This window comes from Artemia franciscana, chromosome 10, assembly GCF_032884065.1.
Source record: "Artemia franciscana chromosome 10, ASM3288406v1, whole genome shotgun sequence".
In the NCBI taxonomy this organism is placed as follows: Eukaryota; Metazoa; Arthropoda; class Branchiopoda; order Anostraca; family Artemiidae; genus Artemia; species Artemia franciscana.
The window spans coordinates 43,618,489-43,634,298 of NC_088872.1; the positions used below are offsets into that span (position 1 = coordinate 43,618,489).

Consider the following 15,810-nt stretch of genomic DNA (forward strand, 5'->3'; position numbering starts at 1 on the left):
AGAGCCCAAATGACAAATGTTCACTTTCTACCTTTAAATGAAGTAGATTTTGTCCTATGAAGTAGATGTTACTTTTTTTTAAAGTGTTCTGATAATATGTTTTCTGCAAATAAAACGTGACTCTCTTAACATGTTTGCAATAGCAAACCACTTGTAAATTTCAAATGTTTCTTATCTTTAGCATTTTTCACAGCCTTTTTTCTTCAAGAATCATTGCCTGTAACCTTATTGCTACTTAAAGTTTTTAAGATGTCTTCAAAGTCTGTATGAAATAGGTTGGAGGGCTCTCCCAACAGCACTAAATTTGACAACGATCTCTTCAAAAAGTCAATGTGACAGATTTCACAACAGCGTTGGCTGACTTTTGGCAAACCCAGCATAATAAACCCTTGATACCAATGTCATATTAAAACAAGTGCCATAAAAAACATCTTAACCGTTGCAAATCCCTACCTGGGTGGTGAAAAGGTATGCAAAGATTCGGTCCATCTATTTTCTTTACAGTTAAGTGTGCCTAGCGAGTACAAATTTACAGGGTCTGATCAAACCTGTATAGTTCCCCAAGCTGAAAGGGTCTCCACATCTTCTATCTTCTGGCCCAAGTGCCCTTCGGCTAACACACTAACCAGTAACTCGGTTACTATGAAAAAAAAGTACGTGGTGTGCTCGGCCCCTAAGCCCTAGTTTCCTGCGTGCAACAGAAAATTTGATCACTACTTAACTACTTAATATTGACTTCTATCTAAAATAATGGCCTCTCGATGTCTACGGGGCAGCATTTCGTCACTTGTTACTTATTTTTTGACGAAATGTATTATCTATTCCTACCATGCCTGAAATATAGTTGGTACACGAATGAATGAGTTTTCACAGTAGGGAAGTAGCATAGTTTTTTTTTTATTATTAAGATTATAATTGATATATGGTTTTTTCCTGAATTAGGATTAATCAGATTGACTTGAAAACAATAGTAACGAGCCATAACCCTGCGTGACCAACTTCGTATATTTCACATGTCAAATAAAATTACTTCTTTCATGTTTAAAAAAAGGAATCTAAAACGAGAAATTTCTTTATGAGCTCAGCTTAGTTTAGTAAAAGCCAGGAAAGAAATTATAAAGAGGGGAAAATCCTAACTCCCGACTTTCGAGAAGCTTAAATAGAGACTTGGATAAGAAAAAGACACCGACTATGATGAAAAAAGTGTTAAGGGCTGGCCCTGTAGCCAAATAGTAATGAAATCGGTGGTACAACCATATTGACGACTTCTATCTCCATCTTGTCATAATATGACCTTCAAAGGGATAGCAATGGACAATCTCGTAGCCGTATCCGATTTGTTGCTAGACATTCTCAATAAGAGCCTTGGAAACGTGGAATTAGATTTTATTTCACCACAAGTAAAGGGATTGCTGAAACTAAAAGGAAAAAAAAGCTAATACTTGACAACAGCTCAGAATTTGTCAGTTTAATACTATTAAGCTGAAATTTGGTAAAAACCAAGTAAATTATCTCTGTGTTTGATATTTTTTTTTCATTATGCACTGTAATATATCGAATACATTGTAAATATACTGGAGTTATAAGTTATAAACGAACACACTGAATGTAAATGTAAATATATAACATTCAATGTATTTAGATCCAATATGAAAACATTAAATATGGGATTTGAGTCAAGAAGCTGAAAGCTTCGTTAAAGGTTTTTTTTTTTTATTTGTAGTAGATATACAATTGAGTCTATTGTTATTGCATTGCCAAACAATTCACACGAACTAGCTTTATTGGATAACTATGTACTTTTATCGTGGTAATGTAATACTTAAAACGTCGCTTATTTCCATAAAAGTAAGCAACTGACATTGTTTCATTAGGCAGTCCTTTTTTTTCGAAATATATTTTTAATTTTCACAACCATCTTATTTTCACAATATATTTTCACAATATATTTTTAATTTTCACAAACATCTTATAGTAGCCTGCTAGTCATGGCAGAAAAACTGAATTGAGATAAATTTGAAATAAATAAGTTAAATTAGATGTATGCAAACCATGCGGACAAGTGGTTTCCCTTGTTTTCTACGCAGAGGATCCAAAAACTCTGGTTAAGGGTCTTAGACTCTGATAAACAGATTAGTCATCTTAGGAATCGCAGTTCTATAAATTTTGGCCCTCTTTCGGTGATATTTTTTAGCCCTTGTTGGCCATTTTGGCCTACCATCTAGGGCCAAACAAAAAGCAGCATTGTCTTTGAATAAGGTAGGATGAGGTCTTAAGGAATGACTTAAAGATAATTAGAACTTTGGAGGGTGTAAAGAGTGAGACATGAAATAGATTGGGATGGCGAAGTAGTGTGCATTATCGTTTTTGTCTCAGATGACTTGGTTGATCATTTTACATTTACTTTCTTTTTCAACTTGTTGCTGTTTTGTTTTTCTATTATACATGAAGTAAATACAAGATAAGTTTTTCAAATGAAATAAAGAACCAAGTTATACCTTGAAACGAAAACCAGAATTATTTTGTATTTGAGGGAGGCAGCCCCCTCTTCCTTTCCCTGGAATTTGCGTCAAAGTTTCATAGTGAATTACTGAAGCCATTTTTGAGTGCAACAAATGGAATCAAATGGATAATTACTTTTAGTGTTAATTTACATTGTTTGATTTTTTTAAACGATTTTAAAACACTTGAACTCAGAGTGCTATTGTTTAAAGAAAATGCCCATCAATAAGCTCTTCCATTTCTTGGGCTCCATATAGAGCACTCTTTACCCTATTCCAGGCATGAACGAACAATTGTTCTTATAGCATCGCAATTAAAAAAAAAGTAAATTCAGTGTAAAGACCGGGATATTGGGGAGGTGTCAGCCTTTCTTATATGCGGACTAATTTCTTGTTTGTTCTAAGTTTTAATCTAACCCATTACTCTCATTTGATGTTTTTATTCTATTTATTTAAATTTCAAATTTATCAGGAATTCCATGTTTGGGATTTCTGTAGCAAGGAGATTCTTTTCATTTTTGCGGTTCTATCAAAATTCTATTTTTTAGACTTTCGTTCATGTCTCTTTTCTAATACAGTTCGTTAGCGCAAATTGTTTCACATTCTATTCATAAGTTTATGTTGTTTGATTCACCTTAAAGTACCAATGACCCTAAAAATGGACTCTGATTCCTTAAATAGGTTAAGGTGAAACTTACAACTGTCAATAATAACCAACTCACTACAGCACAAAGCTTCGTGAGACCAACACAGCTACGCTAGCTCCTTCTCGATCCCAGTCTATTCAAAAACTTCCCCTTCACATCCTCCAATGACGCCCTTATCTCCCTTAAATCTTTGCTTATGACATCTTCCCATCCCGCTCGAAGACGACCTGCCTTATGTTCGGCCCTAGAGAGTTAGCCGACGATGACAATTTTTGGTAATCTGTCATCCTTTATCCGCAGAATGTTTCCTAACCATCTCAACCATCTCAAACTTCCCCTTCACATCCTCCAATGACGCCCTTATCTCCCTTAAATCTTTGCTTATGACATCTTCCCATCCCGCTCGAAGACGACCTGCCTTATGTTCGGCCCTAGAGAGTTGGCCGACGATGACAATTTTTGGTAATCTGTCATCCTTTATCCGCAGAATGTTTCCTAACCATCTCAACCTTTCTCTCGCTATAGCCCTAAGAAGCAGCATTAAACCACAAATTTTTCACAGCTTACTGTTTGAGATAGAGACACTTAGTAACGTGCCCTAAACAATTTGTGTGCAATGTCTATGGAACAAATCTAGCAAATCTTCCTCTGTCTTTCAGAGAACCTACGCTTTAGCACCATACTTGACCACTGTCATCACTGTGGCATCCAATATTCTAATCTCGGTTTGCACACTTATCTCCATATTTTTCTAAAATTTGTCGACCGTGAAAAAAAAACCAGTCAGTATTGGATATTCTACTTTTAACGTCTTCACTGTACTACTTAATTAAAAAAAAAACTTTTTCTGCTCCATAGGTTTTTCACAGAAAAGTGGACCAATACAAGATACTAGGGTATATAGGAGTGCTGTTATTGATGTTAAAAGTAAAGACCGCCATCTAGTAGTGTCTACGGTTAACTAAAAGCTAAGCTTTTGGAAGGGTAACTACCTCCCAGGAAATCAGGACGTAGGTAGACTCTAGGATAAGAATTTGAGAGAAACTTTCCAGGAACAGTTGAATGCTAGACTTGAGAATTCAAGATTTGACAATGTGGAAGATGCTTGGGCTAGTTTTAGAAAATCAATTAGTGAAGTTGGTGATGTTTTTTTAAGAGAAAAAATATAGGACTAGAGCTAGGAATATTAGTGAAAAAGCTTTATCTTTGATAGAGAGGAAATGCGGTTTGTATAAGAATTATCTGAATGATAGATCATGTGAAAGCAAAAAGAATGTAAAGAAAGTGGAGAGAGTATTAAAATATGAACTATGGAGGTATTAAGTTGAGGTCATGGATAAAGTTGCCGATGATAGGCAAGATACAGCTAGACGGCATAATAGTAAAATATTTTTCTGGCATGTTAATAAATTTAGAAGGAGTAGTCAATACGCACTTGTACCAGGTAAAGATAGGAATGAGGCCAGAATTAGTGATAAGGAAAGACTTATATAATATAATAAGGTATAGATAGGATTTTGAGAATGTACGAAAACCGAGAAAGAGTGACAGGAAAAGATATAGAGAAAAATGAAAAAGTTTGTGATACATCTGATGTGAAGGAAGATTTTTTTTTGTGAGGAAGAATTAGTGACAGTACTAAAAGGAATAAATTATAACAAGGTCTCTGGTGTTGATTGGTTGGCAAATGGGTTTCTTAAATAAGGTGGCTCTGAGAGTAGAAATGGGTTACTGAACATTATGAATCTGATTTTAAAAAAAAAGAACTACCAAATGATTTAGGGAAACCTTAATTATATCACCGTATAAGAAAGATGATAAGAGTGAGTATGGTAATTATCGAGGCATTACTTTTTATCTCCGTAGGTAACAAATTGCTTAGTAATATAGTACTTTTTAGACTGAGAGATACTGAAGACAAAGTTTTAAGAGAAGAACAGTGCAGTCTTAGAGAAGGTAGAAGAAGTGCCGACCAGTCGACCTAATTTTCACTCTTAGCTTAATAAAAAAGAAGTGCCTGGGTTATCAAACCCATTTGGTCCTCAGTTTTATGGATTATGAGCACGCGTTCGATTATCTTGATAGAAGAGCTTTAGCAAAGGTCTCATCCTTGTATGGTATATCAGACAAATACATAAAAGTGATTAGTGCTATGTACGAAAATAACACTGCTGTGGTTAAGGTAGGAAATGAGGCTAGCAGCTGGTTTTGTATTAAATCTCGTTGTGTTCTATCCTCCTCTTTATATGGATCTTTTTGATGGACCTTGTCTTATGGAGTACAAGGAAGGCAATGGGATAACTCGGAATCAAATGGGGAGGAAAAATTCTCCTGGGCATAGATTTTGCTGATGATTTAAGCATCCTAGATGAAAGTATGAGCAAATTGAAGTGTGAGAAATCTAAAAGATGAAAGACAAAGACTTTTTTTTATTGTACATATATTTTGTATCAATAAGCAAATTTACAAACATAATTTAAACATTTTGTTCTTAGGGCACTGAAATCAATACTATACAGGTAGGACAGAGTAGTTTCTACTTTAAAACATTTGATCGAGGATTGCCTATATAAGTGTTAAGAAATTCCTTGTAAGCATAGTCACGAAATTAAAAATAAAATATAATAATGCAGGGAAACTACAGCCGTGTGTTGACAAATCCTGTCATCACTTCTGATTTTGAATAATTTATTCCCCACTTCTTTAAACGACGCTTTTGATGTGAGGCCTGTAAAATGCATATGGTAGACAACAAATATAAAAAAATTTCATATTCTTCGTTGTTTGAAAGATAAATAGCCTATGCCCCGTCTGCACAGTCGATTGACTACTATTAACAATGATACTGGTATTATTAGTACTATGAAAAAGTACAAGGAAATTCGAGTGTATACAATTGGATCTGTATTTGACATTCATGGATCCAAGTTAAAAACATAGATTTTTTTTGTGTTCATGGTGTTCAGTCTAAAAGAGCACTACCGTCAAAGGCTATTTCCCAAAAGGTTTCAAATTGATTTAGTGAGATTGATGTTATCTTGAGTACCAGACAAGTCCCATGAATTTTGCCAACATTGTATCGATTGTGCCATTTCCAAATAGTTGTGAATCTCGATCCAGGGATTGCATTTTCAATCCATGCAGGGTCCTAAAGGATTTATCAAAGGATAAATTGTAAAAATAAATTCTATTAACTTTACACACAAGGCAGGAAAATCCAAACATTTCAAATTCGTGTGGAGTACTTAATCATGATTCTATGGCACTGGAAGTTTTGCATAAATGCTAAAGCAATTTTTGAAGGAATTTAACCACTGTTAAATGAAGAGTCGATGTAGGTACTTGAACCAGTGGTAATATGTCATTGATTGGTGATACTTTGAGGAACGAGCAGTTTGATATTATTTCCAGTGCCTCTTAATTTTTCAATTGCCAAAGCAACAGAATTGATAACCTATCACTTCCGTACATGAAGAATTGCCGAGGTGAGATTGACATTTTCATCGGGTGCTGCATCAAGTGTTTTTCTCAAAATAAAACTGGACGGGGCGCGTTGTAGCTTTATATCAATTTTAACATTGGGAGGCATCTATTGAGGTATATTAAATGTTTCATGATTTAGTTTACCTGCTAAATGATACTCCTTGCTCACTGCCCAAGTGAGTTCACCCTAAGTGTCAACATTGGATCTGCAATCATAGTCTATCGCTAAACCTCTCAAATTCTTATAGGACTTTGGAGTCATCAACATAAATTGTATGTAGCTTGCATAGTTTGATAGATTGTTGCTAGTGATCACCAATGTTCCATTTATGTAGACACATATTTGTCTAAACAAGTTGTGCAGGACACAACAGTTTTCCTTGCAGTTTTCCTAGGATAATCCATCAGTGGCGGTGGGAGTTGGATTGCCAGACTTTTTCCTTACCACAACTTTTAAATCAATAATTGTGGACGATAAGTCTATGAAGTAGTCTGCATTGGAATAAATTTGAAAATGTATATTTTCAGAGAATGGTTGTTGTTGGTAGAACTGTTCATAGTAATCATATTTTACACTGACATGTTCACTTTCAGCATTGAAAAGACTTAGAGATTTGGTGACTGTGGGATGAGATTCCTTGTGTGTGGATGCGTCGTTTCACTCTCGGAAAAAAAACCTTTTCGATCAAACAATTTTTTTCATGGTTTCTTTTTCTTTTTTGACAAGGGCGATGTCTTTAGTTGGTGACCTGAGCAGATACTGATGAGTGATGAGGTGTTTCTTGACCTATTTAACCTTTTCCAGTTTGTCGTGATTTCAATCACTTTCCCAATGAACTTGCACTGGACCTGAGATTTCGTAAGAAGCTTTCCTCAAAATCTTTGCCAGCCCCCCAATCTTGTAATGTAGGGGATGTAAAATCCACAACAACCGGAGCAATGTATTTTCTAGCCAGAGGTAGTACAGAGTGAAACAACTTAGCAACCGACTGCCAAGACGAACGACCTTTGTAATAGTTCATTCAATGGGCAAAATGTCGGGGTCTGAGAGTAGTAACATCGCAAGCAATATCAGGACAAACAAGTGTATTTTTTTTTCTGTTAGCCATCTTGTTGTTGACTGGGTCGAAAATGACGTGTAATCACAGCGGAACCTTTTGTTATTGCTAAAGTATCACCTAATTCAGTTCTTAATGTTAACTGGCTGAATTCAAAATGCGAAGTGTTTACAGGATCATACTGAAGATGCTTTATATTGTAGTGATGAACGTATTCGTGAGTGATTTTTCGTACAAGAACACGTAGGAGGGGGAAATTTGAATTACCAACTCTCGATGCCTCAACAAATGGTCCATAAGGAAATATACAACTGTCCGAAGAGAAACTGGGTGGATAGCTTACAAAAATAAAACGATCCACCCTACTGACAGTTCCAGCATTTTTACCATTGAATACATTCTGTTTAAAACCAAGAACATCTCTCAGATTATCGTTGAGATAAATCATTTCATTGTCAAGTGGTGAGCTAATGTAAATCTTGCCATATCCTATTAAGAATTAAACTGGTATAAACCATTCATACGAGCAGAGAATGTTCTATTGATTGCACGATACGAATCAGTCATGCTATCAAATTCTTTGTATTTTAGATTCACTAGATTTAAGTGTTTTTATCCATTTATAGTCGACAAGGAGTGGCCAATCGAATGGTTTAATGTTTATTTCATATGTACGGTATTTTCTAAGGATATCATATGTATTTTTGAGAATACAATTGACAAGATCAACTTCATAATTTCCCTGCTTGAAATTGATAGCGGGGATAGTTTTGTCCAAAAATTGCTTATTTTTTAAACCATTGTAGAAGGGGTCAAAGACATTAGAAATTAACGTCACGAAGCAATCATTGACCATTGTGTACATCTTAAGTAGACATCCAAAAATTAAAATTAGAGTTGTATCGTAGCCAACGAAAGAGCAAATGTTTCTTCCCCAGATAAGTAAGACCCTTTCATATCTTTTCAATGTGTCAGTGTTTCTAACTTTTTGTAATTTATAACAATGAAAACTGCCAAGAATATCATCCTCTTTCATGTCACTTAGACGATACGTTATGGATTTAGTGTCTAAAAGTCTGGACACTTTAAAAATTCCAGTGTACCATAAGTAATTACACTTTTTAAAAACATTGCTAGTTCAATTCAAACAGCATCACCAACATTGAATTTCTTCTTTCTCACTCCCCTCCCCACTTCATTGGAATATTGTTTAATAATAGAAATAGACTGGGAGACGTGAAGATCCAACAAGGGCCAATATAGGAAGATGGGGGTAAAATGATCATTTCCAGAGATATTCACTTAATAAAAATCCTAATAAAGGGGGGGGGGGCAACCAAAGAGAGAATACCAAATGAAGTCAAAGCCTTAGAAGTTAGTCTAGCACTATCACTCATCTTAGTAAAAGAATAATTAAGAATAAAGTATATTAAACCCTATTTAAAAACCTCCAGGGTTTCCATGCTCTTAGATTCTACCTCTGAGGGGCATAGCAGAAAACTTATGGAGACAAGGGCCAATACAAGAAGACAGGGGTAGAATGTTCATTTCTAGAGATATTCACTTTATAAAAATCTTAAGAAAGGGGGTGCCCAACAAAAGAGAGAATAAGAGATGAAGTCAAAGCCTTATAAGTTAATTAAGCACTATCATTCATCTGAGTACAAGAAAAATTGGGGAAGAAGGATATTAAACCGTATTTAAAGAACTCTCAGGGTTTCTATGCTCTTAGGTTCAACCTCTGAGGGGAATAGCAGAGAACTTAGAGCAATTTTATAATAGAAAAACACCGAGAGATATGAAGATACGACAATGGCCAATACAAGAAGAAGGGGTAGAATGTTCATTTTTAGAGAGGAAACCAAATGAAGTCAAAGCTTTATAAGTTAGTCTAGCGCTATCACTCATCTGAATAATGGAAAATAGGCCCTTTCGCCATAATTGGGCCACTACAAAATAAAGAATAATAAAGCTGAGTCAAACTCAAAACGAGCAAAATTAACATTAATAGGGCAGATAACCCCTATACCTTCTTAAGACCAGAACACAATTTGCGCTTTACTGAAAAAAAAATACATTTGAAATGTTTTCACCTTTCTTACTTTCATTAATGAAAAATTATCAAAACCTTAGAAAGAAATCTCAGCATTTGTCATTTGAACTGACAATCTATGGTCATTTGTTTGCTTGTTTCTTTTTTCAGTAAAGTGCAAATGGTGTTATGATCTTGAGAAGGCATAGGTGATTATCATCTCTACTCGTTTTAATTTTTGCTCGTTTTGAGTTTGACTTGGCCATTTATTGTAATTTCTCTTTGTTTTGAGTTTCATTTATTTATTGATAGTGATTTGTGGTAGTTGTACGCTTGGAAGTTTATTTGGATTTATTTTTGCTTATTCTAGGCTTAATGGAGCTTTTTACGTTTCTTTGAAAAACTTTTCCTGTGGGAATTTTTTATAAATTAATGCTAATAAAAGAGCGTCGAATGTACGATACAGGACGGTAAATATAAATAACTAGCTGTTGGGGTGGCGCTTCGCGCCACCCCAACACCTAGTTGGTGGGGGCGCTTCGCCCCCCCCCCAAGCCCCCCCGCGCGCGTTAGTCGTTACGCGCCATATTAGTTACGCGCCATTGTAGTTGTGTCGCTATGTCCCACCTGTGAATATAGATATATATATATATATATATATATATATATATATATATATATATATATATATATATATATATATAATATATATATATATATATATATATATATATATATATATATATATATATATATATATATATATATATATATATATATATATATATATATATATATATATATATATATATATATATATATATATATATATATATATATATATATATATATATATATATATATATATATACATATATATATATATATATATATATATATATATATATATATATATATATATATATATATATATATATATATATATATATATATATATATATATGTTTTTAACTACGTAAAACTTGCGAATATACAACATTCTTTGCTGTCCCATTGTCTGTGCATATAAATAGATTGTCAGGTTTACCGACTCTTGAACATGCAACATATAATGGTCCATGGGAAAACAATCCGTATTCAGATCTATACCTCATGATTCTAATGATTGCCCTTGAGCTTTGTTGATGGTGATTGCTAATCGACCATTCCCTGAGTCGCCATCGTCATTTATATATCCCCCTGTGCACCCCGGCGTCCCCTTTGTAGTTATGTCCCTGTGTCCCGGTCGTCATTTATATTCCCTGTGTCCCGGTCGTCATTTGTGTCCCGGTGTTCCAGTCTGTGATTTCTCTTTGAGTGTCCCGGGCGTCATTTATATTCCTTGTGTCCCGGTGTCCCGGTCGTCATTTATATCCCCCTGTGCCCCCCGGCGTCCCCATTGTAGTTGTGTCCCTGTGTCCCGGTCGTCATTTATATTCCCTGTGTCCCGGTCGTCATTTGTATCCCGGTGTCCCGGTCTGTATATACATTCGTTTTTTAGTTTTGTTTTTCTCCTTTATTTTTTTCCTTTTTTCTTTTTTTTCTTTTTTAGTTTATTTAGATTTTTAGATTTTTTAGTTTTTTTATTAGTTTTTAGTTTTTTTGTAGTTTTTACCATTTTTTTAGTTTTTTTTTTTTTACTTATGTCCTGGTCGTCATTTATACTCCCTGTGTCCCGGTCGTCATTTGTGTCTCGGTGCTTTGTTGATTGCTAATTTATATTATATTTATATTTATATTTTTTATATTTATTAATATTTTTTTAGTTTTCTTTTTCTCTTATTTTTCAGTTTTTTCCTTTTTTTAGTTTTTTCTTTTTTAGTTTTTAGTTTTTTTTTGTTTTTTACCTTTTTTTAGTTTTTTTAGTTTTTTATAGTTTTTACCTTTTTTAGTTTTTTTTCTTCTTTTGTATTAGTGTGAAATAATTCAGACGTCATATGCGGACAAACACGACGTCACTCGACAGACAGACAGACAGACATAACCCACAAACAACTTATTTTTATATATATTTATTCATATTTTTTTTAGTTTTCTTTTTCTCTTTTATTTTTCAGTTTTTTCCTTTTTTTTAGTTTTTTTCTTTTTTAGTTTTTAGTTTTTTTTAGTTTTTTACCTTTTTTTAGTTTTTTTTTTAGTTTTTTTAATTTTTTAGCTTTTTTAGTTTTTTTATTAGTTTTTATTTTTTTTGTAGTTTTTGCCTTTTTTTATTTTTTTCAGTTTTTTTTAGTTATTAGATTTTTACCTTTTTTTAGTTTTTTTTTTAGTTTTTTAGCTTTTTTAGTTTTTTTTTCTTTTTAGTTTTTTTTTGTAGTTTTTACCTTTTTTAGTTTTTTTCTTCTTTTGTATTAGTGTGAAATAATTCAGACGTCATATGCGGACAAACATGACGTCACCTGATCCACACATCCACAGACAGACAACTTATTTTTATATATAAAAATAATTCAGACGTCATATGCGGACAAACACGACGTCACTCGACAGACAGACAGACAGACATAACCCACAAACAACTTATTTTTATATATATTTATTCATATTTTTTTTAGTTTTCTTTTTCTCTTTTATTTTTCAGTTTTTTCCTTTTTTTTAGTTTTTTTCTTTTTTAGTTTTTAGTTTTTTTTAGTTTTTTACCTTTTTTTAGTTTTTTTTTTAGTTTTTTTAATTTTTTAGCTTTTTTAGTTTTTTTATTAGTTTTTATTTTTTTTGTAGTTTTTGCCTTTTTTTATTTTTTTCAGTTTTTTTTAGTTATTAGATTTTTACCTTTTTTTAGTTTTTTTTTTAGTTTTTTAGCTTTTTTAGTTTTTTTTTCTTTTTAGTTTTTTTTGTAGTTTTTACCTTTTTTAGTTTTTTTCTTCTTTTGTATTAGTGTGAAATAATTCAGACGTCATATGCGGACAAACATGACGTCACCTGATCCACACATCCACAGACAGACAACTTATTTTTATATATATAGAAGATATATACATAGTTACATAGACTTGACTTCTGAATAAGGCCCCTCTCGGACATATAGGGTTATGCCTACATATCCGAGAGAGGGGTTGGGGGCCTTATGGAAAAAACTCAAAATTTACCAACAAAGCACTGTTTACAAAGCTTTGGCTTTTCTGGCGTAAAGAAGGTCCTCTATTCTAATTAAAATAAGGTGTCGTTATCCAGCAAACATTATAAAATTAGGCCACGTCAGGTTAGATACGAACAAGCTTACTCAACTTCCCAGATTTGTTACTGAACGAGATCAACTTAGTGCACATAAAGGATAAGATACTAGTAAACGTGCTTGAAATAATTTCATCAACTTAGTTTGGCTGGTACATCTAACAGGAGATACTAATTATCAGCTGCAAAGCCTCAGGTATCTGTAGAAATCATACCCTAGCTTAGGCCAGCCTACTGTGAATTTATTCAACTTCCCCCCTCTTGTTATACTACTGAAAAGGCGAAGGAAACTCCATGTTTTGCATAAAATTATAGAAGAGGGGATTTTGTCTCTCTAGGGGCTAATACAGGCCTAGGTGAGGAATGTGATAAAACTCCAGAAGGATTGAATCCAGAACCTTAATGAATAATTCAGAAATGATTTTGAAGTACCCACTGCCACAATCCACACCCCCCGTTTAAAGGCTGCTTACCTTTTATTATATTTTTATGTCTTTTCATTGTAGGCAAAAATGAAACCTCTTGAAATGTATATAGGCTAACATACTACTTAAGCATGCAGAACTCTTTCGAGGGTTGTTTGCGCCTAGAGAAAAATTAAGGCACTTGCCTATTATATCAGAAATACTTGAGACATTACCTGGTTTTCATCCCAGTTTGTTTACAATGTAGGCTATTATGATATAGTTTAGAGCCTGAAAATGGATAGCTATGTTTCTATCAAATATTTAGTTGGTATTTTGGTTTGGTTAGGTTATAATTGGTTTGTTTAGGTTTATGCTTTATCAACATCCCCCTGCCCTTAATGTGCAAAGATATAGCCCAAATTTGTTTCCAAACTATATTTTTTATATTTTTATCTTACTTAGGTATATTTCATTAGCATTAACCAAACTTCACTTCACAAATGTTTCTTGTATAATACTTAAGTACCAAAATTAATTACAATGTCCCCTCTTTACTCAAATATAAGCAAAAAAACTAAATCAAAATGGGTAATCTCCAGGTACAAAGCTAGGGTTTTGAGTTGTGGGGGATGGAATAAAAAATTTGCCAATGAAAATTTACCTCAGACAGAAATTTGGGGTTGTTATGGATGAAGAACTCAAATTCAACTGCCACAGTAGCAGGGGTGGTAAAATTCTAGTTATGTGACTTCTTTCTATCTCAGAAAGGGGTTGGGTTAAGAAAATTAAACTTTCAGGGATGTGTCTACAAGCTAAAGTATGTCCTGGGAAGGCATTTTGAAGTACCTACCTCCACTCCTTCTCCCTCTAGGAGGCCCTGACCTTTGATGACCTTTAAAATAGGTGCGTTTTAAAAGCAAAACTTTGCAAAATAGATCTTCTGCTTAAATGAAGTACAACAAAATTGTTTTCAGCTTCACAACTTTGCTCCATCCCAATTTATAAGGTTTTAAAGATATACAAATACATTTCCTAAATTTTGATAGAAGAACATTGATCTGGCTCAAAATTCTACTCAAATAACAGGAATTGCATTTTCAGAACTAAAGGCAGAGAAAAGCAACTAGTAACTGAAAATTAAGGTAAAATGTTTGTTTTGTCAAAATTTCAATAAGTATAAACCTGTCATGTAGGCAAATTTCAGGGCCCTCCAGAGGGAGAAGGATTAGAGCTGGGTACTTTAAAATACCTTCCCAGGATATACTTTAGCCTGTAGACCCATCTCCAAAAGTTTCATTTTCCTAACCTAACCCCTTTCCAAGATAGCAAGAAGTCACTTAACTAGAATTTTACTGCAGGGGCTAACCAGGCCCCTTTAGTTAATAAATCAAACCAAGTGGCACTTGAATCTGTTCAAAGACTGGCAACAAAATGGGTAAATGGTCTCAAAGATAAAGCATATAGATGTTGTCTGCATAGCCTGAAGCTATCAATTTGAAGAAGAAAGCCCTAAAAAATTCTGAAAACTACTTTAAAACAATAATAAATACTTATTTATGTCAGAGCAATATAAAGGCTATATTTCTTCTTGGCCCATGTTTTACAATAGTGTTATTATTTTCTTCCTACCAATTTTCTAATGTTTAATGTAAAATAATAAAAATTTCCATACAAATCAACTCTCTGTTGTCTTATCTTGCAATTAAACATGGAATTCTTTTTTAAACAGTAAGCAAATAGATTTCTGTATAATTTATGTAATGAAATTAAACTGGTATCATGGAGAATTTGCACATCAAAAACAATGAATTGTTTTATGAAAATAAATAAATGATACATTTTTATTTGGCAATTTTTCACCAAGTCACTATTTGTAGCCTTGATGTTCCAGGAGGGCTGAGAGGGGGAATCTAAACCTCCAGATCAGTGTTTTTGACCATAAAGTACTGTTTTTTGTGTCTTGGGGCACTGATAAGCCAAGTTTATAAGAGGTACATAGATATGAGCAATAGCTTTAATTGAGCCATTTAACTGAAGTGTTTTCCAAGATGTCCAGAAGCCCATAATCTAGATTTTGCTATAGTTTTATTTAGGGTGGTATATAATTCTTCAATTTTAGTGCAGTGTTGTTCAGGATGTGTACACTTAAAGCTTTCAGGATAGTAAAACACATAAACAGTAGTTTCTCTGCTATTTCAAATTTATAAAGTGGGAAAGGAATAGAGGTATGAGGTTGAAACAGCTTTCCAGGTTAATATTTAGGATCTAGATCCATGTCTGAAAATTGTATACACCTTACACAAAGTCTGTCCTAGTCCTTTAAAATTGAGTACTCTGAAGTGGGATAGATTGAAAAAGGAATGGGATAAGGTCTTTTTTGGCCCCATATTATGATATTGTTATTTCCAAAAAGTTATATTCACACCAACTCTCCAAGGCATTGAATAGTCAATGTTCTAAAATTTATCAATCTTAATTTTTATTTAGACTTAGTTTGCTATAATGATTCAAACC

General features: G+C 33.5%; 2 protein-coding genes across 5 annotated transcripts in view; one reads left to right on the plus strand and one right to left on the minus strand.

Moving 5' to 3' along the window:
- Positions 1-15,810, minus strand: part of LOC136032222 (neuropeptide SIFamide receptor-like) — a 127,186-nt gene that overhangs the window by 108,027 nt on the left and 3,349 nt on the right. The window lies entirely within an intron of this gene.
- Positions 1-15,810, plus strand: part of LOC136032223 (store-operated calcium entry-associated regulatory factor-like) — a 71,694-nt gene that overhangs the window by 11,435 nt on the left and 44,449 nt on the right. Inside the window, exon 1 of one of the 4 annotated variants that reach the window (XM_065712439.1) lies at positions 12,881-13,085. The exons of 1 other annotated variant lie outside the window; for it this stretch is intronic. The gene's annotated coding sequence lies outside the window, so the exon portion shown is untranslated. Of the gene's footprint in view, positions 1-12,880; positions 13,086-15,810 lie in introns of those variants that run through there. 2 more of the 4 variants (XM_065712441.1, XM_065712440.1) reach the window with 2 other exon arrangements.